The sequence below is a fragment of the Notamacropus eugenii genome, chromosome 5 (genome assembly GCF_028372415.1).
Source record: "Notamacropus eugenii isolate mMacEug1 chromosome 5, mMacEug1.pri_v2, whole genome shotgun sequence".
NCBI lineage: Eukaryota > Metazoa > Chordata > Mammalia > Diprotodontia > Macropodidae > Notamacropus > Notamacropus eugenii.
This window is the reverse complement of record NC_092876.1, coordinates 337,255,528-337,281,958: the sequence shown is the minus strand read 5'-3', so window position 1 is coordinate 337,281,958 and position 26,431 is coordinate 337,255,528. Positions and strand designations below refer to the sequence as shown.

The window sequence follows — 26,431 nt, the reverse complement described above, 5'->3', positions numbered from 1 at the left end:
TGCTGGGTGAAAGGATATTCACATTTTTATAGCCCTTTGGGGACAATTCCAAATTGTTTTCCAGAATGGCTGAATCAGTTCACAGTTCCACCAACAATGAATTAGTGGTCCAACTTTCCCACATCTTCTCCAACATTTATCATCTTCCTGTTTTGTCATGTTAGCCAATCTGATAGGTGTGATGTGGTTCCCCAGAGCTATTTTGATTTACATTTCTCTATTCAATAGTGATTTAGAGCATTTTTTCATATGACTATAGAGAGCTTTAATTTCTTCCTCTGAAAACTGCCTGTTCATATCTTTTGACCGTTTATCAATTGGGGAATGACTTGTATCCTTGTACATTTGATTCAGTTCTCTATATATTTTAGAAATGCTGGGGGTGAAGCCAAGATGGCAGAGTAGAAAGACACACATACACTAGCTCTTCCCCACAGCCCATAAAATACCTGTAAAGAAACACTCTCAACAAATTCTAGAGCACCAGAAGCCACAGAACAATGGAGTGAAGGAGATTTCTAGCCCAGGGTGACCTGAAAGGCCAACAGGAAAGGTCTGTCACGCCAGACATAGAGTGGAGCCCAGCCCAGCCTTGGCTGTGTGGCACCAGGAGGAGCAGGACTGAGCAGACAGAAGCCCTAGCAGCAGGGAAGATCCTTCAACCCACAGGCACCAAAGGTCAGTGAGAGGGTTTTTTCAGCTGTCCAAGAAGGGTGCAGGGTGTCCCCATAGCTCTGGCCTCAGGCAGCATCAGCACCTAAAGCTGCCCTCACCTAAAGCTCCTGGGGGAATTGAGCAGCTGATCTGAATCTCAGCCCCCAATGCTGGCTTGATGGAACTGGAGGCCAGGTGGTTGTGGAGAGGAAACTCTACTACTCACAGATTTTGGGCACGAAAGTTTCTGGTTGCTCCCAGACCAGTGTACAGGCTTGATTGTGCCACCCTGGTAGAACTGAGATCTTACAGATCCCCAGAGTATATCCTACTCTTGACAAAGGACCCAAAAGTCAAGTAACTGGTTGGGAAAATGCCCAAAAAAGGGAGAAAAAATAAGACTATAGAAGGTTACTTTCTTGGTGAACAGATATCTTCTCTCATCCTTTCAGATGAGGAAGAAAAATGCTTACCATCAGGGAAAGACGTAAAAGTCAAGGCTTCTGTATCCCAAACATCCAAAATAAATATTCAATTATTGCAGGCCATGGAAGAGCTCAAAAAGGATTTTGAAAACCAAGTAAGACAGGTGGAGGAAAAAATTGGGAAGAGAAATGAGAGAGATACAAGAAAATCATGAAAAGCAAGTCAACAACTTGCTAAAGGAGACCCAAAAAAATGCTGAAGAAAATAACACCTTTAAAAATAGGCTAACTCAATTGGCAAAAGAGATTCAAAAAGCCAATGAGGAGAAGAATGCTTTAAAAAGCAGAATTAGCCAAATGGAAGAGGATGTTCAAAAGCTCACTGAAGAAAATACTTCTTTAAAAATTAGAATGGAGAGAGGTGCAGAGCCAAGATGGCGGAGAGCAACGACTCACCTAAGCTCTTGGACAAACTCCTTCCTATACCTCTGAAAGGAGAATCTGACCAAATTTTGGAGGTGCAGAATCCAGTGGGAGACAGACTGTGACAGATCTGGAGCCCAGGTTAGACTGGAAGGTCCACAGGAAGGATCTGTTCCACAGGGGTGAGCCCTCAGCGCACAGCACAGTGCAGTCAGTGCAGCGGTGTAGAAGGGACCCAAGAAATCTGAGAGCAGCGGGCAGAACTGGCGGAGCGGCACCGAGGATGGGAGACAAGCTGAACCAAGCCAGTGAGAGCTGCTGAGCACCAGATATCAGTGCAGCAGCTCCTGAGACCTTCAGCCCTAAGATTAAGCTTCGGTAAGTCACCTACTTGAACTTCCGGGAGCCAGGATGGCGGAATGATCAGTAAATGGTCTCTCCCCCCACCTTGATGACCGTGAAAGAACCACAAACTATTTCCCCAGAAAAATCTTGGATCAGTGGGAACAGCAGATGGGGCCAAATAGTCTCATAACACCTGAGGCTAGGAAAATAGCTAAGGGGGATTCCTCCTACTGTGTGTGGAGGCAAACTGGAAGGGCAGAGGACCCAGGGCAGAGAAAACCCGCACTAGTACCCAGGCAAGCCTCAGCGCCAGGAGAGGAGCCCCAGGAGGGGTGGGAACATGCATTAGCATCTAGGCATGCCTCAGCACTCCAGGGTAAACGGAAAGACAATAGGGAAGCTGAGATCACCATCCCCTGAGCTTGCCTTTGCCTCAGTTCAGCTGAGGAGATCTCCTGTGACCAGACAACTCCTCCCCCACACTTCACAAGCCAACCCCAGGGTTGATCAGGGAAACACAAAACAAAAACCTGCTTTTAGCTTTTTCACATATCAGCTCAACACAAAGTTCTGCAGCTTCTTACTGAAAGAACCAGAAGCCAAAACACTCAATCAAAATCATGAACAAGAAAAAGCAGAAGGGTGAAAAAACCATAGAATCTTTCTATGGAGATAAGGACCAAAACACAAACACCAAAGAGGTCAGAGCTGAGACTGTACTTCCATCTGAAACTTCAGAAGGGACTGTGAACTGCTTGCAAGCACAAGCAGCTCCCCTGGAACAGCTGAAGAAGGAAATAGAAGAAAATCTGGCCAATGATTTTAAAATTATAAAAAAAGAATTCACTGATGAGAACATCTCTTTGAAAATGAAAATTGAACAAATGGAAAAGGAAGTTCAAAAATTAACTGGAGAAAATAACTCCCTAAAAGGAACAGTTGATCAAACTGAAAAGGAAACCCAAAACCTAATTGGGAAAATTGGTCAAATGGAAAAGGAAGCATAAAACCTAACTGGGAAAACTGGTCGAATGGAAAAGGAAGTACAAAAATTAACTGGAGAAAATAGCTCCTTAAAAGGAAAAATTGGTCAGATGGAAAAGGAGATGCAAAAGTTAACTGAAGAAAACAATTTGATAAAGATTAGAATTGGGCAAGTAGAAACTAATGACTCAATGAGACAGCAAGAATCAGTCAAACAAAATCTAAAGAATAAAAGATAGAAGAAAATGTAAAATATCTAATTGGAAAAAACAACTGACCTGGAAAATAGATCCAGGAGAGAAAATTTAAGAATTATTGGCCTGCCAGAAACCCATGATGAAGGAAAGAGTCTGGACAGTATCTTCCAGGAAATCATCAAGGAAAACTGCCCAGAAGTGCTAGATTCAGAGGACAAAATAGTCATTGAAAGAATCCACTGTTCCCCTCCAGAAAGGGATCCCAAACTCAAAACCCCAAGAAATATCGTTGCCAAATTCCAGAGTTATCAAGTGAAGGAGAAAATACTATAAGCAACCAGAAAGAAACAATTCAAATATCAAGGAGATACAGTCAGGATCACACAGGACCTTGCAGCTTCTACATTACAAGATGGAAGGAATTGGAACCCAATATTCCGTAAGGCAAAGGAGTTGGGACTACAACCAAGGATCAACTACCCAGCAAAGTTCAGCATAACATTTCAGGCAAGGAGAAAGTCATTCAATGAAGTAAGGGATTTCCAGAGCTTCCTGACCAAAACACCAGAACCCAATAGACAACTTGATCTTCAAATGCAGGCCTCAAGAGAATCATAAAAAGGTAAACAGGGGGGAAAAAAATAAAAACAAAAACTTGTTACTCAAATTAGGGCAAACTGTTTACCTCCCTATAAGGGAAGATCATACCTGTTAATCTTGAGAATTGTGCAGCTATTATGAAATGTAAAAGGGATATACATAGAAGGAACGGGTATAAAGTAAATGATATCATGTTAAAAATATGATTTAAGTATGAGAAGGGATTGTAATAGGAGGTGTGAAAAGGAGGAAGCAGAAAATGGCAAATTACATCACAGGAAGAAGTACAAAATTATAGTAGAGGGAAAGAGGGGAGGGAGATTAGCATTGTTTGAGAGGTACTCTCATCTGATCTGTTTAAAGGAAGGAACAATAAACTCAAGTAGATAATCCTAACTAGCTCTATAGGCAGTAGGAGGGGAAGGGGGAAGAAATGGAGGCTAAAAGGGAGAGAAGAAGTAATAAAGAGTAAAGGGGAGTAAAAGGGAGGGGGGCTAAAAGAATCATAACTGTGAATGTGAATGGAATGAATTCTCCCATAAAATGGAGACAGATAGCAGAATGGATTAAAAGCCATAATCCAACAATATGCTGCTTACAAGAAACACATTTGAAACGGGAGGACGCACATAGGATAAAGGTCAAAGGGTGGAGCAGAATATATTGTGCTTCAGCTGATGAAAGAAAGGCAGGAGTAGCAATCCTAATCTCAGACAAAGCAAAAGCAGAAATAGATCTAATCAAAAGGGATAAGGATGGAAACTATATCCTGCTAAAAGGCACCATAGAGAATGAAGCAATATCATTACTAAACATGTATGCTCCAAGTGGTATAGCAGCCAGATTCTTAGAGGAGAGGTTGGGAGAGTTGAAGGAAGAAATTGACAGCAAAACTATACTAGTGGGGGACCTCAACCTCCCCTCTCTGAACTCGATAAATCTAACCTCAAAATAAACAAGAAAGAGGTTAAGGAGGTAAATAAAACTCTGGATAAGGTAGATATGATAGATCTTTGGAGAAAATTGAATGGGAATAGAAAGGAATATACCTTTTTCTCAGCAGTACATGGAACATTTACAAAAATTGACCATGTACTAGGACATAAAAATCTCACAGTCCAGTGCAGAAAGGCAGAGATATTCAATGCATCCTTCTCAGATCATAATGCAATAAAAATTATATGTAATAAAAGGCCATGGAAAGATAAACCAAAAATCAATTGGAAACTAAATAATCTAATCCTAAAGAAGGAGTGGGTTAAAGAAGAAATCATAGAAACAATCAACAACTTCATTCAAGAGAATGACAATAATGAGACAACATACCAAATCTTATGGGATACTGCAAAAGCAGTTCTTAGGGGAAGTTTTATATCTTTGAATGCCTACATAAATAAAATAGAGAAAGAGGAGATCAATGACTTGGGCATGCAGCTGAAAAAGCTAGAAAAAGAACAAATTGAAAATCCCCAAGTAAATACCAAATTAGAAATACTGAAAACCAAAGGAGATATTAATAAAATTGAAATGAAGAAAACCACTGAATAATAAATAAAACCAATAGTTGGTTTTATGAAAAAACTAATAAAATTGATAAACCTTTGGTCAATTTGATTAAAAAAAAGAAGAAAATCAAATTACTAATATTAAAAATGAAAGGGGTGAACTCAACTCCAATGAGGAGGAAATTAAAACAATAATTAGAAATTACTTTGCCCAACTTTATGCCCACAAATTCGATAATCTAAACAAGATGGATGAGTATTTTAAAAAATACAAATTGCCCAGATTAACAGAAGAGGAATTTGAATACTTAAACAACCCTATCTCAGAAAAAGAAATTGAGCAAGCCATCAATGAACTCCCTAGGAAAAAATCTCCAGGGCCAGATGGATTCACAAGTGAATTCTATCAAACATTTAAAGAACAGTTAATTCCAATACTATATAAACTATTTTTGAAAACTGGGGAAGGAGTCCTCCCAAATTCTTTCTATGATACAAATATGGTTTTGATATTCAAACCAGGAAGAGACAAAACAGAGAAAGAAAATTATAGACCAATTTCTCTAAGGAATATAGACGCAAAAAATTTAGATAAGATTTTAGCAAAACAAATACAGCATCTTATCATGAGAATAATACATTATGATCAGGTAGGATTCATGCCAGGAATACAGGGCTGGTTAAATATTAGGAAAACTATTAACATTATTGATCATATCAACAACAAAACTAACAAAAACCACATGACTATCTCAATAGATGCAGAAAAAGCTTTCAACAAAATACAACACCCATTCCTATTAAAAACACTGGAGAGCATAGGAATAAAGGGAACTTTCCATAAAATAATAAGCAGTATCTATCTAAAACCTTCAGCAAGCATTATATGCAATGGGGATAAGCTAGACGCATTTCCAATAAGATCAGGGGTGAAACAAGGATGTCCATTATCACCACTATTATTCAGTATGGCACTAGAAATGTTAGCTGTAGCAATTAGACAAAATAAAGAAATTGAAGGGATAAAAATAGCCAAAGAAGAAACTAAATTATCACTCTTTGCAGATGACATGATACTTAGAGAATCCCAGAGATTCAAGTAAAAAACTACTTGAAATAATAAACAACTTTGGCAAAGTTGCAGGTTACAAAATAAACCTGTACAAATCTTCTGCATTCCTATATATTAGCAACTAAGTCCAACAGCAAGAGATAGAAAGAGAAATCCCATTTAAAGCTAGGGTAGACTCCATAAAATACTTAGGAGTTTACCTGTCAAAACAAACCCAGGATTATATGAACACAATTACAAGATACTTTTTGCACAAATAAAGTCAGATTTAAGTAAGTGGAAAAACATCAGTTGTTCATGAGTAGGCCAAGCTAATATAATAAAAATGACAATTCTTCCTAAATTAATTTACTTGTTTAGTGCCATACCAATTAAACTATCAGATAATTATTTTCTAGAGCTGGTTAAAATAATATCAAAATTCATTTGGAAAAACAAAAGGTCCAGAATATCAAAGGGACTAATGAAAAGAAATGCTTGGGAAGGTGGCCTAGGGCTACCAGACCTCAAATTATATTATAAAGGAGCAATTATCAAAACCACTTGGTATTGGCTAGAAAACAAAGGGCTAGACAAGTGGAATAGACTTGGCACTCAAGACACAGTAGGTAAGGAATATAGCAACCTCCTGTCTGATAAACCCAAGGACCCCAGCTTCTGGGATAAGAACTCACTGTTCGTCAAAAATTGATGGGAAAAGTGGATAACAGTGTGGCAGAAGCTAGGTATAGACCCATGCCTGACACCGTACACAAGAATAAAGTCCGAATGGTACATGATTTAGGTATAAAGATTGATACCATGGACAAACTGGAGGAGCAAGGAATAGTGTATTTATCAGATTTGTGGAGAAGGGAAGAATTTTTTTCTAAAGAAGGAGTAGAAAGCATTATGAAATGCAAGATGGATAACTTTGATTACATTAAACTGAAAAGTTTTTGCACAACAAAACCCAATGCAACCAAAATTCGGGGGGATGTAGTAAATTGGGAAAGAATTTTTACAGCTAAGCTCGGGGATAAAGGCCTCATTTCTAGAATATGTAGAGAACTAAGTCAAATATACAAGAATACAAGTCATTCCCCAATTGATAAATGGTCAAAGGATATGAACAGGAAATTTTCAGAGGAAGAAATTAAAGATATCTATAATCATATGAAAAAATGCTCTAAATCACTATGGATTAGAGAGATGCAAATCAAAACAACTCTGAGGTACCACATCACACCTATAAGACTGGCAAACATGACAGAACAAGAAAATGATAAATGCTGGAGAGGATGTGGGAGAGTTGGGACACTAATTCATTGTTGGTGGAGCTGTGAGCTCATCCAACCATTCTGGAGAGTGGTTTGGAACTATGCCCAAGGGGCTACAAAAATGTGCATACTCTTTGACACAGCAATATTGCTACTAGGACTGTATTCCCAAGAGATCAAAAAATGGGAAAGGGTCCCACGTGTACAAAAATATTTATAGCAGCACTCTTTGTAGTTGCCAAAAACTGGAAGTCAAAGCTGATCAATTGGGGAATGGCTGAATAAATTATGGTATATGAATGTAATGGAGTACTATTGTGCCATAAGAAATGATGAACAAGAAGACTTCAGGGAGGCCTGGAAGGATTTATATGATCTGATGCTGAGCAAAAGGAGCAGAACCAGGAGAACTTCGTGCACAGCAATGACCACAGTGTGTGAGAGTTTTTTCTGGTAGACCTGGAACTTGGTAATAACACAAGAACTTACTTAAAAAAAAAAATCCCAATGGTGGTTTTCTAAGGCAAAATGCCTTCCACACTCAGAGAAAGAAATATGGAAGTCATTCGCAGAATGTAGCAGATCATGTTTGTGTGTGTGTTTTTGTGTATTATGTTATGATTTGTTATATGATTTCTTCCATTTATTTTAGTTCAACTACATAGCATGACTATAGTGAAAATGTACTCAATAGGAAAGTATATGTAGAACCTATACAGAATTGTATGCTGTCTTGGGGAGGGAGGGGGTAGTGGGGGAGTAGGTGTGTGGGGGTTAAAATCTTAATTTTGTGGTAGTGATTGTAGAACATTAAAATAATAATAAAATTAAATTTTAAAAAAATTAGAATGAACAGAGGGAGGCTAATGACTTTATGAGAAAGCAAGAAATTACAAAACAAAACCAAAGGAATGAAAAAATGGAAGATAATGTGAAATATCTCATTGGAAAAACAACTGACCTGGAAAAGAGAACCAGGAGAGACAATTTAAAAATTATGGGACTACCTGAAAGCCATGACCAAAAAAACAGCCTAGACATCATCTTTCATGAAATTACCAAGGGAAACTGCCCTGATATTCTAGAACCAGAGGGCAACATAAATATTGAAAGAATTCATTGATCACCTCCTGAAAGAGATCCAAAAAGAGAAACTCCTAGGAACATTGTAGGCAAATTCCAGAGTTACCAGGTCAAGGAGAAAATATTGCAAGCAGCTAGAAAGAAACAATTTGAGTATTGTGGAAATACAGTCAGGATAACACAAGATCTAGAAGCTTCTACATTAAGGGATTGAAGGGCTTGGAATATGATATTCCAAAAGTCAAAGGAACTAGAATTAAAACCAAGAATCACCTACCTAGCAAAACTGAGTATAATACCTCAGGGGAAAAATGTTCATTCATTGAAATAGAGGACTTTCAAGCATTCTTGATGAAAAGACCAAAGCTGAAAAGAAAATTTGACTTTCAACACAAGAATCAAGAGAAGCATGAAAAGGTAAACAGGAAAGAGAAATCATTAGGGACTTACTAAAGTTGAACTGTTTACATTCCTACATGGAAAAACAATATTTGTAAACTCTTGAAAACTTTTTTCAGTATCTGGATAATTGGTGGGATTATGCACACACACACACACACACACACACATAGACCGCACAGGGTGAGTTGAATAGGAAGGGATCATATCTAAAAAAATAAAATTAAGGGGTGAGAGAGGAATATATTGGGAAGAGAAAGGGAGAAATGGAATGGGGAAAAATTTTCTCTCATAAAAGAGGCGAGAAAAAGACTTTTCAATGGAAGGAAAAAGGAGGGAGGTGAAAGGGAAAACGTGAAGCTTACTCTCATCACATTTGACTGAAGAAAGGAATAAATGCACACTCATTTTGGTATGAAAACCTATCTTACAATCCAGGAAAGTGGGGGAAAAGGGTATAAGCAGGGTGGGGGGGATAATAGAAAGGAGGACAATGGGAGGAAAGAGAAATTATAAATCAATACTCTTGGGGAGGGACAAGATCAAAAGTGAGAATAGAATAAATGGGGGGCAGGATAGGTTGGAGGGAAATATAGTTAGTCTTACACAACATGACTATTATGGTAGTCATTTGCAAAACTACACATATATATAGCCTTTATTGAATTACTTGCCTTCCAAATAGGGATGGGTGGAGAGGGAGGAAGGAAGAGAAGTTGGAACTCAAAGTTTTTGGAACAACTGTTGAGTATTGTTCTTGCATACAACTGGGAAATAAGAAATACAGGTAATGGGGTATAGAAATTTATCTTGCCCTACAAGACAAAAGAGAAGACGGGCATGTTAGAAGGGAGGGCAGATTTGTGGTGGGGGGGGTAATTAGAATGCTCACCATTTTGGGGTAAGTGGAGGGGAGAGATGGGGAGAAAATTTGGAACTCAAAATTTTGTGGAAATGAATGTTGAAAACTTAAATATATTTTTTTAAAAATTTACTTTGTGGAATACAATTTCTGTACTGTCTAATCATGGGAAAGAATACATATATTCAGAAATATGTCCCTTCAGAGTGTCTTAGGAGAAGGTTTTGGTTTTTGTATTTTATATCTAGAAGCTTTTGTATTTTTTATGTGGTCAGTTAATTGGAGTGTAAAATAAACATATATTAAATACCTAAAAAAAAAATTTGCTGTTCATTATTTCTTATAGCACCATAATATTCCATCATAATCATATACCACAACTTATTCTTCAATTGATGGTTGTTCCCTCAATTTCTAGTTCTTTGCCAATACAAAAAATACTGATATATTTATTTTCATACATATAGGTCCTTTTCTCTCTCTTTTTAAATCTCTTTCAGATCCAGATTTGATACTGTTAAAATGTTTTTTGATTTTTTTCCAGGAATTTTTTTTAAGGTCTGAGACCAATTCACATTTTTCTTTGAAACTTTGGATATAGCAGTTTTGACTTTGTTGCAGTCTTCTGGGTTTATATTTTGATCTTCCCTGTTACCATAAGAAGTTTCTGTGGTCAGGTTCATTTTTCATTGTTTGTTCATTTTCCTGGCCTTTTTCTTGGTTTTTTAACTTTATGTTAAAGTTGGGTTGTGTTTCTTGGGGAGAGGGGACATTATTCCAAGCTTCAAGTCTTTTTGTGCAGCTGTTTTCAGAACTAGTTCTGCATGTCTGTGAGTTTTCAATTCATCCAGCATAGTACGATCTAAGGAGAAGTGGGTTTGCTACTCTTCTGGCCTGTGCTCTGGTCTGTGAGTGACCACATGCATTCTTTTCTACCTTGGAACTATGACAAACATTCTCATTCCCCTGCAGCCACAAGCTCTGGTGTTCTAATGTTCTTCTTCAGCTTGGGACTGCAACCTGAGACTGTGGCCCTAGACTGCAACCTGGGCCCCCATATGGGGAATGCAACAGAGTTCTGCACCCACTGCCAGCAGAAGGACCTCTGTAATCTCCTTCTGATCAGTTGTTCAACCCCCTTACCATCTGTGGACAAAGAGCTCTGGAAGCTGTTGCTGCCAATTCTGTTATCCCCAAGGCCTGCTACTGTCCTAGTCTAGCATTGCCTGTGCTAGACTGTGCTCCACTCTTACCCAGATGTGACAGTCATTTCCTGCTGACCTTTTAAGTTTTCTTGAGTGTAGTAAAATTGTTTCACTGGTATTATTTTAAAGTTGTTCAGAGGGGAATTTGGAAAAGTTCAGACAAGTTCCTGACTTTTTTCTGTCTTCTTGGCTCCTAGCATTATCATTAATTATTCATGATATTAATAATGTGCCTTGAATGAATACTGTGTCGTCAGATTGTAGGAAATGTCAGTATGATATTATCTGACCAACAAGACATTTAAAAATTAAAACTTTGTTGCTAAAAACAAAATGTGTTCTACCTATGAAAGCTCTAATATCCTCACAGTTTAAAACTTAGAAACACAATTTTCTAACAGTTTAAAATTCTTCTAAATGAATTGTTATATTAGGCATTGAATCAGTTTATTAAAAATATGAAATAAGTTACCTTCCAAACAATTGACATCAGGGAAGATATGATTTCAAAACCACTTGCTTAATGATATTTGAGAGAGAGAGAGAGAGAGAGAGAGAGAGAAGGAGGGAGAGAGCGAGGAGAGAGACAGGGAGAGAAGAAGAGAGAGAGAGAGAGAGAGAGGAAGGGAGGGAAAGGAAGGGAGGGAGGAAGGAAAGATAGAGAGAAAGAGAATGAGACAGAGACAGGGACAGAAGGAAAGAAAGAAAATGAATGGTCTTCAGATAGGCCAGGGAGTTTCACTTCAATTTCTGGGGATAATTCTAGAATGTAGAGCACTGAGCCTAGAGTCAGGAAGACCTGTTCAAATCTGACCTCAGATACTTGCTAGCTATATGATCCTGAGCAAGTTACTTAGCCTCTTGTCTCCCCTCAGCTTCATCAGTTATACAATGGGAATTATAATAGTGCCTACTTCCCAGGATTGTTGTGAAGATCAAATGAGAGAATGTTTGTAAAGCATTTAGCACATAGTAGGCATTTAATATATGCTTGTCTCCTTACTTTGTACTCTTTTATTTAGTGATATTGACTCCCATTGATTCAGTTATCATCTCTATGCTGATAATTCTCATATCCACTTATCCAGCCCTAGCTTGGCCTTGGAAGTGGCTGCAGCAGCATCAGCAGCTTTAGAAACCTCCAGTCAACAGACAAACCCAGAACCATATAACACAACTACAAAACACATTTCACAAAAATAAAGTCAAATTTAAACAATTAGAGAAATAGTAATTGTTCATGGGTAGGCTGAGCCAATATAATAAAAATGCCACTTTTACCTAAATTAATTTACTTATTACGTGCCACACCAATCAAACTATGAAAAAAATATAGAGCTAGAAAAATAATAACAAAATTTATCTGGAAGAACAAAAGGTCAAAAATATCAAAGGAATTTAAAAAATGTGAATGTGGCCTAGCAATACCAGATCTCATACTGTATTACAAACTGGTAATCATCAAAACAATTTGGTACTGAATAAGAAATAGAGTGATAAATCAATGAAATATATTGGTACACAATACACAGTAGTAAATGAACATAGTAATCTAAGTGTCTGATAAAGTCAAAGATCTAAGCTTTTGGGACAAGAACTCACTATTTGACAAAAATTGCTAGGAAAACTGGAAAGCAGTTTTGTAGAAACTAGGTATAGACCAATATCTCGCACATTATACCAAGATAAGATCAAAATGGGCATATGATTTAGACATAAAGGGTGACATCATAAGCTATTAGGAGAGCATGGAAAATTTTACCTATATCTATATATATCCTATATCTAAGGATAAGGGAAGAATCTAGGACCAAACAAGAGACAGAGAGCATTACAGGATATAAAATGGATAATTTTTTATTACATTAAATTAAAAAGGTTTTTCACAAATAAAACCAATGCAGCCAAGATTACAAGGAAAGCAGAAAAGTGAGGGGGAAATTTTGTACAAGTTTCACTGATAAAAGTTTCCTTTCTCAAATATATAGAGAATTGAGTCAAATATTTAAGAATATGACTCATTCACCAATAGATAAATGGTCAAAGGAAACAGACAGTTTTTAGAAGAAGAAATCAAAGTTATCTATAGTCATATGAAAAAATGTTTCATCACTATTAATTAGAGAAATGGAAATTAAAACAATTCTGAGGTACCACCTCACACTTATCAGATTGACTAATATGACAGAAAAGGAAAATGACAAATTCTGGAGGAATGTGGAAAAATTTAGACACTAATGCACTGTTGGTGGAGATGTGAACTGATTCAACCCATCTGGAGAATAATTTGGAACTATGCCCTTTAACTCAACAATACCACAAGTATCCACAAGTATCCCAAAGAGATCAAAGGAAATGGAAAAGGACCTAAATGTACAAAAATATTTATAGTGGCTCTTTTTGTAGTGGAAAGTATTGGAAATAGAAACTATGTCTGTCAATTGAGGAATGGCTGAACAAGTTGTGATATATGATTGTGATGGAATGCTGTTGTGCTATAAGAAATGATGATGGGTCACACCTATAAGATTGGCAAACATGACAGAACAAGAAAATGATAAATGCTGGAGAGGATGTGGGAAAGTTGGAACACTAATTCATTGCTGGTGGAGCTGCGAGCGCATCCAACCATTCTGGAGAGCAATTTGGAACTATGCCCAAAGGGCTACAAAAATGTGCATACCCTTTGACCCAGCAATATCGCTACTAGGACTATATCCCCAAGAGATCATAAAAATGGGAAAGGGTCCCACATGTACAAAAATATTTATAGCAGCACTCTATGTAGTTGCCAAAAACTGGAAGTCAAGGGGATGTCCATCAATTGGGGAATGGCTGAATAAATTATGGTATATGAATGTAATGGAGTACTATTGTGCCATAAGAAATGATGAACAAGAAGACTTCAGAGAGGCCTGGAAGGACTTATATGACCTGATGCTGAGTGAAAGGAGCAGAACCAGGAGAACTTTATGCACAGCAACAACCACAGTGTGTGAGAGTTTTTTCTGGTAGACTTAGATTTTTGTAATAACACAAGAACTTCTTACCAAAAAAAAAAAAAAAATCCCAATGGAGGATCTCAAGGCAAAATGCCTGCCACACTCAGAGAGAGAAATATGGAAGTCACTCACATATTGTAGCAGATCATGTTTGTGTATGTGTATGTGTTTGTGTATCATGTTCTGATTTGTTATACGATTTCTTTCATTTATCTTAGTCTGACTACATAGCATGACTATAGTGAAAATATACTCAATAGGAAAGTATATGTAGAATCTATACAGAATTGTATGCAGTCGTGGGGAGGGAGGGGGGTAGTGGGGAGTAGGTGGGGAGGGATAAAATCGCAATTGTATGGCAGTGACTGTTAAACATTACAAAATAAAAAAAAAATAAAATGCTTTTTTAAAAGACAAAAAAAAAAAAAAAAAGAAATGATGATGGGGATGATTTCAGAAAAACCTAGAAAGACTTATATGAACTGATACAAAGTGAAGTGACCAAAACTTGGAGAAAATTGTACATAGTAACACCAATATTATACAATGATCAACTGGGAATGACCTAGCTATTCTCAGCAATAAAATAATTCAAGACAATTCCAAAGTACTTATGAAAAATGCTCTCTACCTCCAGAGAATGAACTGATGGGGAATGAATGCAGATCAAAGCATCCTTTTTTTTACTTTATTTTTCTTGGGTTGGTTTTTTCTGTCTGTTTTCTTTTGCAACATGACTAATATGGACATGTATTTTACAGGACTTCACATTCAAATTGCTTGCCTTCTCAAGGAGTGGGGAGGGTAAGAAGGGAGGGTGAGAATTTGGAACTCAAAATTTTTAAAAATGGATGCTAATTTTTTAAAATATATAATTGAGAAAAAAAATAAGAGGAAAAAACACCATCATATCAAACAAGTCTAACATCCTATGCAATGTTCCACATACATATTCTCATCTCTACAATTAACATTCTTCTTAATATGCAATGTCCTGAAAAGAACAAGGTAATTTAGGCTGATCAGCACGGAGTAGAGAAGAGTTTTTTGGCAGCCATAACATGCATACTGTTAATTATATTGAGTTTACAGTCAACTAAAAACTATAAGTCCTTTTCATGTGAACTAGCCATGTCTCTCTCCCACTATCCCTATCCTGTACCTGTATTATTAATAATTGACTTTACATTTCTCCTTCTTCATCTTGATATTTGGGCTCTATAATTTCAATGTATCCAGATCTTTGGAATGCTTATGTGGTTACCCATGTGTCCTCAAGCAGAACCCAGCATGTTCTCATGCCCTCCTAGTTTTGTATCATTAACACATGGGATGTGTGCCATCTGTCTTCACCTAAGTCATAAATTTAAAAGTATTGTGTATGTGTGAGTGTGTGTGTGTATCTGGAAATTCTCCCCTGCCAAAGGTAAAGTAAATATGTAAATAAAAGAATATAGAACATAAAAAATAGACAATAAAAAAGTAAATAGATATATTTAGGTAATATCTGGTTCTCTTGTATTCTAATGTATTGTATTCCATTTCTGTATTCTATAATATTGCAATATATTATATTCTGTGTTCTAAGAGAATACCTTCTCACACTAACTTCACCTTGTTCTGGTAGCTTCAATGCTTCTAGCATCTCCCCAACTGAGGCCAGTCCTACTACCCCACCGTTTGGTTTGAGAACTATCATTTCCGCCATTAGCTTGCCATGGTGCTACCTGGTCAGAATTTTCAAACATTAGAATCATACCCCATTCCCCTTTCTGGAGTATGCATAAAATGTACAAATACAGTGTTTTGAAAGTGCCGTTAGTAAAATGTACGTAGTCTCCCTGAGAAGAGGAAAACCAGCTGCACCTTCTACTGCTACCGGGTTCAATCTTGAACATACTAACATAAATCAGTTTATCTGATTTGCTAATTGTCCAATATCTCCCAGCCTTGATAAAGAGGGCCAATGGACAGGTACTTGTCAGTGGGTTGGAAGAACACTAAGAAGACAGAGATAATAAGACTACTAAGGATAGATAGGAGCACCTCAGAGGGAACAATATCAAGGCTGGGAAGCTGGAGTCAAAGACAAACTTTATTTACTTGGCAATATTGCCTTTTCACTTATACGCAAGTACTACTATGATCTATACATGTACTTATATATTTCCATTGCATGTGGCAGTTTTTCATATGCATTAATAATGAACAAATAGCATTTATATAGTGCTTTCAGTTTTGCAAAGCACTTTACATATGTTAATTCATTTGAGTTCACTTGTATTACAAGGTATCTTTCCCCCATGTGGAATTGTAAACTTTCTTTGGAAAGCAACCAATTTCCTTTCCCTTCCTGACTCTGTTATCTCCTGACATTTCCCCGAGGCTAGCCTGTGTTCATTAGCACCCAGATACAATTCCTTGGGTTTGCTCTTCTCAGCATTTTTGTTGACTTTCAGGCTGGGTAGGCTCTGTACCAATTGTGATGGTAGCATTTGTGATATGATCACTCAAAGCAGGAGCTAGGACAAAGTCTCATTCACCATCAAAGCAAGGACTCAGGCACAGCCTCTGGAACCATCTCTCAAACAGCTAATCCACGGCCACGAGGTAACAGTTTCTATTTTCTTAAGCACTCTGCTTTTGTAGTAGATTGTAATTACTTAAAGAGGTTGTCTGGGAAGTGAAATCTGTGTTGAATATGTATATGGTGCTCATTTTAAGGTTGACTGACTAGGATGTGAAATCCAGGAATTGCTCCCTTCCATTATGGCTTTCCTTCCCCTGATGGGAGCAAGGAGACAGATAAGATAATATCAGGTTTTCAAGGTTCATGGATTGTACTGATTTCTACTTTTAGAACACATGCCATATTGTTTAATAGGAAAAATCATTAACTAAACCATATTTTCCCTCCGCCAAGGTTACCATAATATGGTTCTAATCTAGATTCTTTTAGACTCCTGCAGAGTTCATCTGCTATCTTTTATACATATGAATACAACATCTCTTAGGCTCTGAGCAAGGTATGCTTTGAATAGGTCATGTAAGCTCTTAAAGTTTCTCACATGTGAAAGAGAGCTCTTATGTAATGACGCTGTCATTTCTTAGTGAGATTATCTAGTGCTGATCTTAATTTCCTTTCAGATTCTTAACTCTTCAAGTTGCAGCTTGATTTTTAAAATGTTCAGAAAGAGAGTGACAGCTATTGTTTTATAAAATTGCTTCTTTCTTCCCCTTCTCCCCCAACCACTGCCTTTTAACTTCTAAGCTAAAGTTCAGGTACAGAAAGTAGCCCTGGGAGAAGTTGCCCAACATAAAATAAGAAACCCCCAGTCTGTGGGACTAGTGATATTGGCAGTCACTATCCATTCTTTCTACAGGTGGTCTACTGTTTCATGTCTGACAGATCATATCCTATTTTCCCCCGAAAACAAAAACCCTCACTGATGTTATTCTTCTGAATCATTCAAGACGATTCTGAATTTAGCCAGGTTATTCCAAAATTATGTTTTCCCAGGATAATCTATGAAATTAAGAGACATGGACATTCACTAAAGAACAGTGGCAGATGCTAATGATTTCAAATCAGTATGACAGAGGAACAATGTCCTCTGTGAGTCATTGTATCTAGTATCTCTGCCCCATTTCCATCCTCTATAGTTCTGATAGAATGATTTCCTTTTGGTTTCAGTCTTTTTTTTTAAGCTATTAAACTTTATCTTGTGTAATTGTTTTAGCAGGCCAGACTGTTAATTAAATGGAGGTTTTAGTCTCTCTGCCAGTGGTGGCAATGCTCATTTGGCTTTTGGTTTTCAAGGGCAGTGGATTTATAGCCCCTTAATCTATTCTGCTTAATCAGCAATGAGAGGGGGAAAACATCCTCATGGTTCTCAAGGAGGTCTAGCTGAATCCAAATGGGAATCTTAGCTGGGTGTGTTCAAGCAGTGTGAGACTTTAAGAAGGAGAATTCTATAAATGTGCCTCTCACTTTCTAATCAATTTCAATCTATTTGTGTAGACTATAGAAATGAAAGATGGAAATAGGAAAATGTAAAAAATGCATAAAGAAGTGTGGTCTGCATATATAAACATATACTTCCTTGTTAGAAGAGAAATTCTATCAGATTGCGCCATGGGGAATATATTGCAGGTCTGCTTAGTTACTGACTAAGTACTGTGGGAGATTCCAGTTCAACCCCATCATTTCTTCAGATGAGGAAACTGAGACCCAGGGAATTTAAGTGACTTGCCCAAAGTCACAGTGGCAGAACTGACACTACATACATAGATTATGTTCTTAAGGAGCTGACAATCAATTTGGGGAAATTTTACACAACTCAAACAGTTGAGTACATGTGTTTTTTAAACAAATATGTAGTATACACATATGATATAAATATACATATACATGTATAGTATGTTTTATATACACACATATGTGTGTGAATGATTTAGGCTACTGAGATCAGCAAGCATATTTCCAACTCCCTCTGCCCTCTTGTTAACTGATATATGTGGAAAACTAGGACCAAATGAAGTGTAACATAGCTTTTCTCCTTTGCTGACCACTTTGTTATAGAGTTATAACAGGTTATAGAGTTAGCCACCTGATACAATGGGAGAACATTGTAAGCAGAGGATTTGAGTTTACTGAATCTCAGCTTTGATCCTTGTGACTGACTGTAACCTTTGACATGTCACTTTTAACTTTCCCCTGGTCTTCATTTCCTCATCTGTAAAATGAAAGTCAGACCTAGCTAGCTGCCTCTAAGCTTGTTTCCAGCTCTAAATTTATGATCCGACAATCCTCTCCTCTAGGAACCTAGATTTGGAGTCAGAAGATTTAGATTCAAGGTAAATTTTCTTCATCCCTGGGTCTCAGTTCCCTCGTGTGCAAAATAAGAAATTTAGATTGGTTTATTAGATTATCTTTGAGGATCCTTTCAGCTCTAAGATTCTATAAACAGTATGGCCAGTCTTCAAGGCATTCTATGTGAAAAATGAAGAACCAAGCCAAATGGAGGCTAAAAAATTACATTATCTTTCAGCAAACCTTGTCTTACTCAGGAGAAAGATTTAACTTGCACAGATCTACAGTACCCAGAAAGGTTTCTAGCAATATGAACTGTTTAGCATAGGGCCATTTTAGTATTGCCTTCCCTGGAGAGTTTGGTGGTGACTGAATTGTTTCAATGCTGTCTGACTCTTTGAGACCCCACTTGGGATTTTCTTGGCAAAGATACTGGAATAGTTTGCCAGTTCCTTCTCCAGCTCATTTTACAGATGAGGAAACCAGAGGCAAACAGGGTTAAGTAATATGCCCAAGATTACATGGTTAATAAGTGTTTGAGGAGAAATTTGAACTCAGGTGTTTCTGACTCAGGCAGCACTCTATCCACTGCACCACCTCACTACCCATAGTTTAGTTATTCAGTCATTTTTTTAGTTATATCTGGCTCTTTGTGACCCCATTTTGTGGTTTTCTTGGCAAAGAAATTGCCATTTCCTGTTCCAGATGAAAAGTTAGGCAAATAAGGTCAAGTGACTTGCCAAAGGACAGACAACTAGTAAGTGTCTAAGACCAGATTTGAACTCAGGAAGAAGCGTCTTCCTGATTGCAAGCCCAGTGCTCTATCCACTTTGCCACCTAGCTGCCCTAGATTATTAAGATTAGATATGATTTAAGGTTTAGACCTCTTTTTAGAGACAAGGTCGTGGGCCACTGATCTTGGCCTCTAATGCTAACGGTAGTTATTTGGCAGGGGGAACCAAATTCTAAGACAACTTATACCATGAATCCAAAAAGCAGAATACATACCCATGTGCCAGATTAGTTTTGGGTAAAGATAGCTCCCGCCATGTGCCCTCTCTGAGAAGAATGGAAATCATTTTCCTTGATTAGACCCAACTGTTTGGCTTTAAGATACTTGTTTTGGAATTTGTTTTCTCTAAAAGAAGTTTTCTTTTCTATATGTCTGCTTAACAAAAGTGACTGTTGTCTAACTTGGCCTGTATTGACCAATCAAATCTAACGTTCAACAGACACTTTTACGCAGACACATGAAAGGAAGGAAGTTGGCTTCCATTGCTTGACCTGTGCCTCCAAGTAAGGCATGTTGTTGTTTACATTGGTTGCCATGTGGATGATCTTCAGGGTCATACCATTGTGAAGTCATCAACTTTTTACCACAGCTGGTCAGCTTTGTTCCCCTGTTTCTAACAGTACAAGAAGGGTCAAGTTGAGAGTTCAGGGAAATGGATGAAGTTGGACATAAGAGTTTCATGGTCCAACTTTGAGGAAACCACAACTGGGGCCGTGGTAGCTGAAGAACTATGGCCACTCCCTGTTTAGTACCCAGGCATGTGGTTTAGACTGGGTTCAATTCTGGATCCCTTTTCTTACACCCACTGGCCCATTAAAACTCACCACCTCAGGGACAATTTTACTTCCAGCTGAAACTATGGTTCACATCTATCATTTTCCCAAAAAGGGGGAATAAAATGAATCAGCCTTGGGAGGAGTGCTCAACATAAAGGATTCACAAGTACACATTAAAAAAACAAACCTTAAATATGATTCATTAATTTATAACTATGTACTCTTACAATCTGCTGAGAGACCTACACTTAGAACATAACAAATTTTGCAGGACTGCTAATTGGACATTTTACATTTTACTTTGACTTTGGATTATCCAAACAGCTACTTTTACATGTGTTCTGGTAAAATGGCTAGACTTGAGCCAACCCTTTTGTTGGTAGGCACCTCCAAGAGACCTAGCATAGTTGAAGATGTGTATGAGGTATTCAAAGAGGAGTAGAACTTCTGGTATGAGGGCTGCTCATCTACTTTTGGTGTCCACCTTCACCCAAATCTCACCCAAGAAGCTGTAGCATGCACAGAGGCAACACCTCAGTAAAACCCTCTCAGCATACAGGCTAAATCAGGTTGAGAGTAACCAAACTGTCAGTGACTTAGGGGGATGTTTACCCCAAGCATGTGAAGATTTTTCCTGGGGAATGAGTAGATGTGAACAATTTGTTCCACTGGACATGAAGGTGGCTGAAGCAGGCTCTGTAGAGTAACTTAGAGCTTGGTCAGACATTGAAGACTCCAAGGTTACCCACTGCATCCCAGGTCATTGCCAGCTGTCTTGCCTTTTGCCCTGTCCCTGGACTTCAATGACTCTGGGAGAGAGAGTGAGGCTGACAACTTTGTGCAACTTTGCCTTACTCAAACTTAATTCACCGCAAGTCAAGATGTCATCCCATGATGTCATCTGTCCTCTTCAGAAATAAGGGATTAACAACAATAAAAATTGCTAGAAAGTCTTGCTCTTGCTGCTTGACTCAGACTTCATTCAACCCAGGATTACTGTACCTCTCAGAATCACAAGGTCATCCTCAAGCCTAGAATTTTTGACTTTGTAAACCATGTTCAATCACTCAGAAAATGACCTATAAAGTCAAAAAAGACAGTCATGGGCTTGCCTAGTTGAATTCCTAGGGGGGCAATAGAGCTCTATTTGCCACATGGGAGAAGCAAAGGCAAGATAGCAAACCAAAAGGTGACTTTTGTTTTAAGTGATTCAGCACCCCACCTGTAGTTTACTATGTCATACTACAATGCAAAGAAAGATCTTTTAGCCCTGGTCAGTTATCATGTGGCCAGAAGCAAGTTCTAAAGCTCCCACAAGGTTGACCAGAATCGGAAAGTCAAACTCCAAGTGTGCTCCAAGTGTGGAAGTGTGAGTTGACTGTGTGTGTGTGTGTGTGTGTGTGTAGCATAAAATAGTATAGCATGTGTCCACAAAATACCAAGAGAAGAAAAGTCCCAGATGGTTTCCAGTTCAATGCACCTTGTCCTTGGTATTCATAAACAGAAGAATGCTCTTGCTCAGCTTAGGAAGGGGCATTTTGGGTTCACTCAGAGAGTAAAGCAAAGCATATCCATTAGGCCAGGGTAATTCTTCAGGTTGATGAGTTCAGGCTTTGGCCCTTATTGGGGTTCAAATGATCTTAAATGATTTTCAGTCCCTAAGAGAGTAATTGTGTCCTTCATACAATTCAAAGTTTCCCTGTGGAACTACACTCCTAAAAACATAGCTTATGAACCTTTACCAATGAGCCAAACTTATTAGTCAACCAGTTGACACAATTTATTCAAATTAATGACATTTACTAAGAATGGTACACATCAAAAGAGTAGCTTTAAATCATTTCTCAAAGACTTGGTCTCTTCCACAAATAGTCTCCATGGAAGGAGTGGATACAATACACTGAGTGACATGTATACTCAACAAAAAAAATACACAATGTTGATGGAAAGAGTAGACTTAGAATGCACTGATAGTGAGTAACAACACATATGGTCAAGTCATCTCCCACTTCTGGTACTGCAAGTCCATGATGGTCTTTCTCTTTTCACTCACACCGCTTCTGCTCCCTTTCAGTAGTGTCTCTCTGCTGGGCAAATTGTTCCACTGGGTTTCCAGGCTCTGCTTCTCTCTTCCACTTAACTCTCAAATGCTAGGCCTACTTCTTCCTTAAGTCCATTGGTCTTTTCTCTGATACCAGAGATCCATTGTTGGAATCTATTTCCTTCCCCAAATTGTACCCCACTCTGTGTTTGAAGTTATAAAGCAAGGCGTCCATGAACTTGGATGGGAAAAAAATTTACATCTTCATTTTCATTAATCTTTGGTTTCTTTGGCAATATTATGTATTTTACTCACTTAGAAATATTATTCTGAGAAGAGGTCCATAGGCTTCACTGGACTGCCACTACAAAAGTTAAGAATCCCTGCCATATTATGGGTGCTTCCTGCTGTATGTGTGTCTCAGCTGTGCCTCACTTTACTTGAATTGATCGACTTATCTGTAGGGTTTGGCAGAGTTAGATTTTTGTGGTTTGATTTTTTTTGGCAAGGCAACTGGGAAGTGACTTGTCCAGAGTCACAGAACTGCTAAGTGTGAAGCGTCTGAGGCTGTATTTGACTCCAAGGCTGGTCCTCTATCCACTTCACCACTTAGCTGCCCCCAGACTAAGCTTTTTAAAGCTCTCAGGGCAAGGTTGGGGGTGAGCAGAGCCATGGCTAGTCTTCACCCAACCAATGGCTAGATGCCCTTCCAATTCAATCAAAACTCTTTCCATACTTGATAAAGGGATAACAGGTTGTTGGCATGTCTTTGTACTTCAGTAGCACATTTATAGCTCATTAACTCTGCTATCTGTCCTTTACTTTCCATGATTATTATATTACCTAGTTGGTTGAATTACCAAAGAATCACAGGGCTAGAAAAATCCCTAAGAAACCATATCATTTATTGCCTTGTTTGCTGGCTAAGCTGTATCCAAAACATTCATGGACTATTTTGAAGACTACTTTAATAAAGCTATGTATTCTATAATATCTTTTGATCATCCCTTCTAAAATGTTTTTAATAATCTCCTTGAAAATTATTTTGTCAGATTCCAACTCCATGTGCTATAGAATAAGCTATGCATAACAGTTCTGAAGACTATTATTAAGTTAATCCCCCTCTTCTCTAGGCTGAACATACCAGCTCCCTTAGCATTTTTAATAGATTGTGTTACATGGCTCTTTGACCATCCACTTATCTCTCTACTGAGTCATCAACATCCATTGGACTATAATATAGCTTCTTGAGTGCATGGACGGTCTTTTGTCATCTTTTGTGTCCCTAGAGCTTAGCCTATATGGTGCCTGGCACATGTGGGCATTTAATAAGTGCTAAATGACTGATTGAGTGACTGAATGTATAGTGGAGCTTGCTAGCACCTGGTGAGGAAAACATAGGCATCATCCTTCCTCTTCAGTATAGTACTGGCCCATAGCCACCCGCATCTATGAGCAGGTAATACTGTCCTAACCAACTAAACATGATTGCAGTCTATATATATATATATATGGATAGACAAATGAATGGATGGATGGATGGGTGGGTGGGTGGATATGAATGGATATATACATATAGATATATACTGGATATATGTTCGGCCTTGAGGCCGAAGGGCTGCCCGAGTCTTACCTTTCACCTGTCGCAGGTCTTCAGCGGCCAAACTGGATAAACGTGTTGAGAGAAGAGACTTTCCAGAGTCGAACAAGGGTTAGGCTTTATTCAGGATCTTAGTTACATGTGCAGGGTGAATTCTTCCTCAGGAGAGAGGAATCCTCCTCCTCCCAAGGAGGCAAAGATCGTACAGCAAGAGAATGGGAGTGGGAGTGGGGAGGGACCTTCTGCCCTCTAAGGGCCCCTCAGCTCCAAGAGCGCCTTCAGGCTTTCCTGACCCTACTTAAGCTCTCCTGCCCGCATAGTTTGCACCTGAATACCGTGCCTGCTCTCAGCCTTTAGCTAGTCAACAACAGGTGTGCTCAGACCATGGGTTAATCTCAAGGGTAGGATGCTCTCCCCAGCAAGTTTCCCACGGAGAAGAGGTGGAAATGCACGAGATAGCCCAGGTCTCACGCCTCAATTCCCAGATGTTCCCTGGGGGACCTCATGAGAACTCTGAGGTTAGAAGTCCTCACCTTTACCTGCCCGAGACTGTCCACATGAAACTGAGCTTACACCCCCAACAGATATAGTTATTGCAAGCATAATAAGACAAGACTAAAGTAAAAATCCAAAATGTCATGCTAGAGTTATCAAAATAGTTTTTTGTTGGTTTTTTTTAATATGCTACCTTTCACTTAGAGATTATTCTTCTTCTTAAAAAAAATCTTGTGTTTAAAAGTTATTTCTGAGATTTGGAGTGTGTTTTAAGAATTTTAGAATGCCAGAGGATTCATTATTTAATAGAGATTGACCTAGCAAGGTCAGTAGGTCAGAAGAATTCCCCTTCCCTTCCTTTGAATTGAACCTTTTTGATGACTGAACACAGTATTGATTCAGGTCACCCCTAAGGATTGGCTGAGGAGTAAGTTTGCTCCACTTAATTAGTATTTTAAAGGAGCTATGGAACAGAATTTGGCTCTGTGTGACACCAACTGACTATACTGAATAAATGAACTTCATTAGTCATTCTTTTAAAGTTCTGATCTAGCTGAAGCTCAAATGAATAGGAAAAGGAGCCATTAGGAGAAAGTAAAAGGTCATATCCCCCACCAGGAAGCAAGAATCTCCTAATGCTCTTGTAGAGTGATGTTGGCCAATATTTCTCTTTCTGGGCTAAATTTAAATCTTCTTTTTCCTACTTTTAATAAGACCTATTTGCACTAAATTAAACAGATTATGTTTTAATTGAGAGATCTTTTTTTTTTTGCAAAGGCTAAGGGAAAGCAGACAGCTTGATCCTCAAAGAGGATAGCTGTTTATTACCACTAATTTTTCCTTGCTTCTAAAGAGGTCCAAACTTCTATGGAGGACTGGCTGGCATGTAGTGAGTTAATCGGGACCTTGGAGAGAATGGGGAGTTATTGAGTGCACATTGAGCTACAAGTAATAATGTGCTGATTACCAAGAATTATCATAGATGGCAAAGCACTTCTGAATTGTGTACCCACAAAGTTGCTTCTGCATTAGGAATTTGGGTTAGGAAGATCATCATGGACCCTTGGAACTGCTTCCATGTGATGACTGTGTTTGTCAGTAAAGATGCTGACTTATCAGTGTTGAGAGTGGGGAACCCAAGCAAGTTGAGGCCTAGAGTAGGGTATTTGCATCTGACTCAATTTCCTCCTTTATAAAATGAAGAGGATACGTTGACTGAGCTGTAAGGTCTAAGGCTCCAGTACCTTCCTCATTGTTTCAAATTTCAGCTAAGTCAGCATGGTTTGAGATTTCTCCCTTCTCCAGTCTTTTTCAGCCCGAGGGCTCTTTGCATAATCACTTCAGTTTTTTACCAAGAACCCTGCAGACAGAAACACAGTGGATCATCATACATTTGGGGCAATTTTGAGGCCAACCCTTTCTTTTCCTCTCATTTTCTGGCTTCTTCTGAATTAAGCTGTGGTCATGTGGACACCTCTTGGGGTTTGGAAGAATATTCCCATGTAAGTTCCAACTAGTCTCATTTTTTTTTTCTTGGAAATAACACTTGGTTTCCATTTAATATGTGTTAGTACCTCCTGGCATTTTCATCTGTGACGCAGCCCTGGGGTGAACTTCCTCCCCTTCAATGACCAGCATATTGTGGTTGGTTTGGGGCCTGTGCTTTAAGTGATTCCACTGATAACCTAGCAGGATGAATGCTGCCTCCTGATTTTTCACCCAGTCTCCTTTGACCAAATTTATGGCTAAAATTTCTTGGGAAATCCTGATCCTCACCTTTTGCTGTGAGAGACTCTATCTTGTGATCTTAAAGAAAGAAGTCAGAGGGAGAAGAGGGATTATTCAATCTGACTTGACAACATACGTCAAACATTTTGGGGGGAAATTGTATTTTTATC

General features: G+C 38.3%; 2 protein-coding genes across 6 annotated transcripts in view; one reads left to right on the top strand and one right to left on the bottom strand.

Annotated features, from left to right (window-relative positions):
• The window catches only part of LOC140506490 (uncharacterized), a 39,320-nt gene extending 19,168 nt beyond the window's left edge, over positions 1 to 20,152 (bottom strand). Inside the window, exon 1 of the mRNA XM_072613732.1 lies at positions 19,837 to 20,152. The gene's annotated coding sequence lies outside the window, so the exon portion shown is untranslated. The remainder of the gene's footprint in view (positions 1 to 19,836) is intronic.
• Positions 16,514 to 26,431, top strand: part of LOC140506491 (glycerol-3-phosphate dehydrogenase [NAD(+)], cytoplasmic-like) — a 61,509-nt gene continuing 51,591 nt past the window's right edge. For 2 of the 5 annotated variants that reach the window (XM_072613737.1, XM_072613738.1), the window contains exon 1: positions 16,519 to 16,625. The gene's annotated coding sequence lies outside the window, so the exon portion shown is untranslated. Of the gene's footprint in view, positions 16,626 to 17,398; positions 17,510 to 25,838; positions 26,036 to 26,431 lie in introns of all 5 variants that reach the window. The other 3 variants (XM_072613734.1, XM_072613736.1, XM_072613733.1) reach the window with 3 other exon arrangements.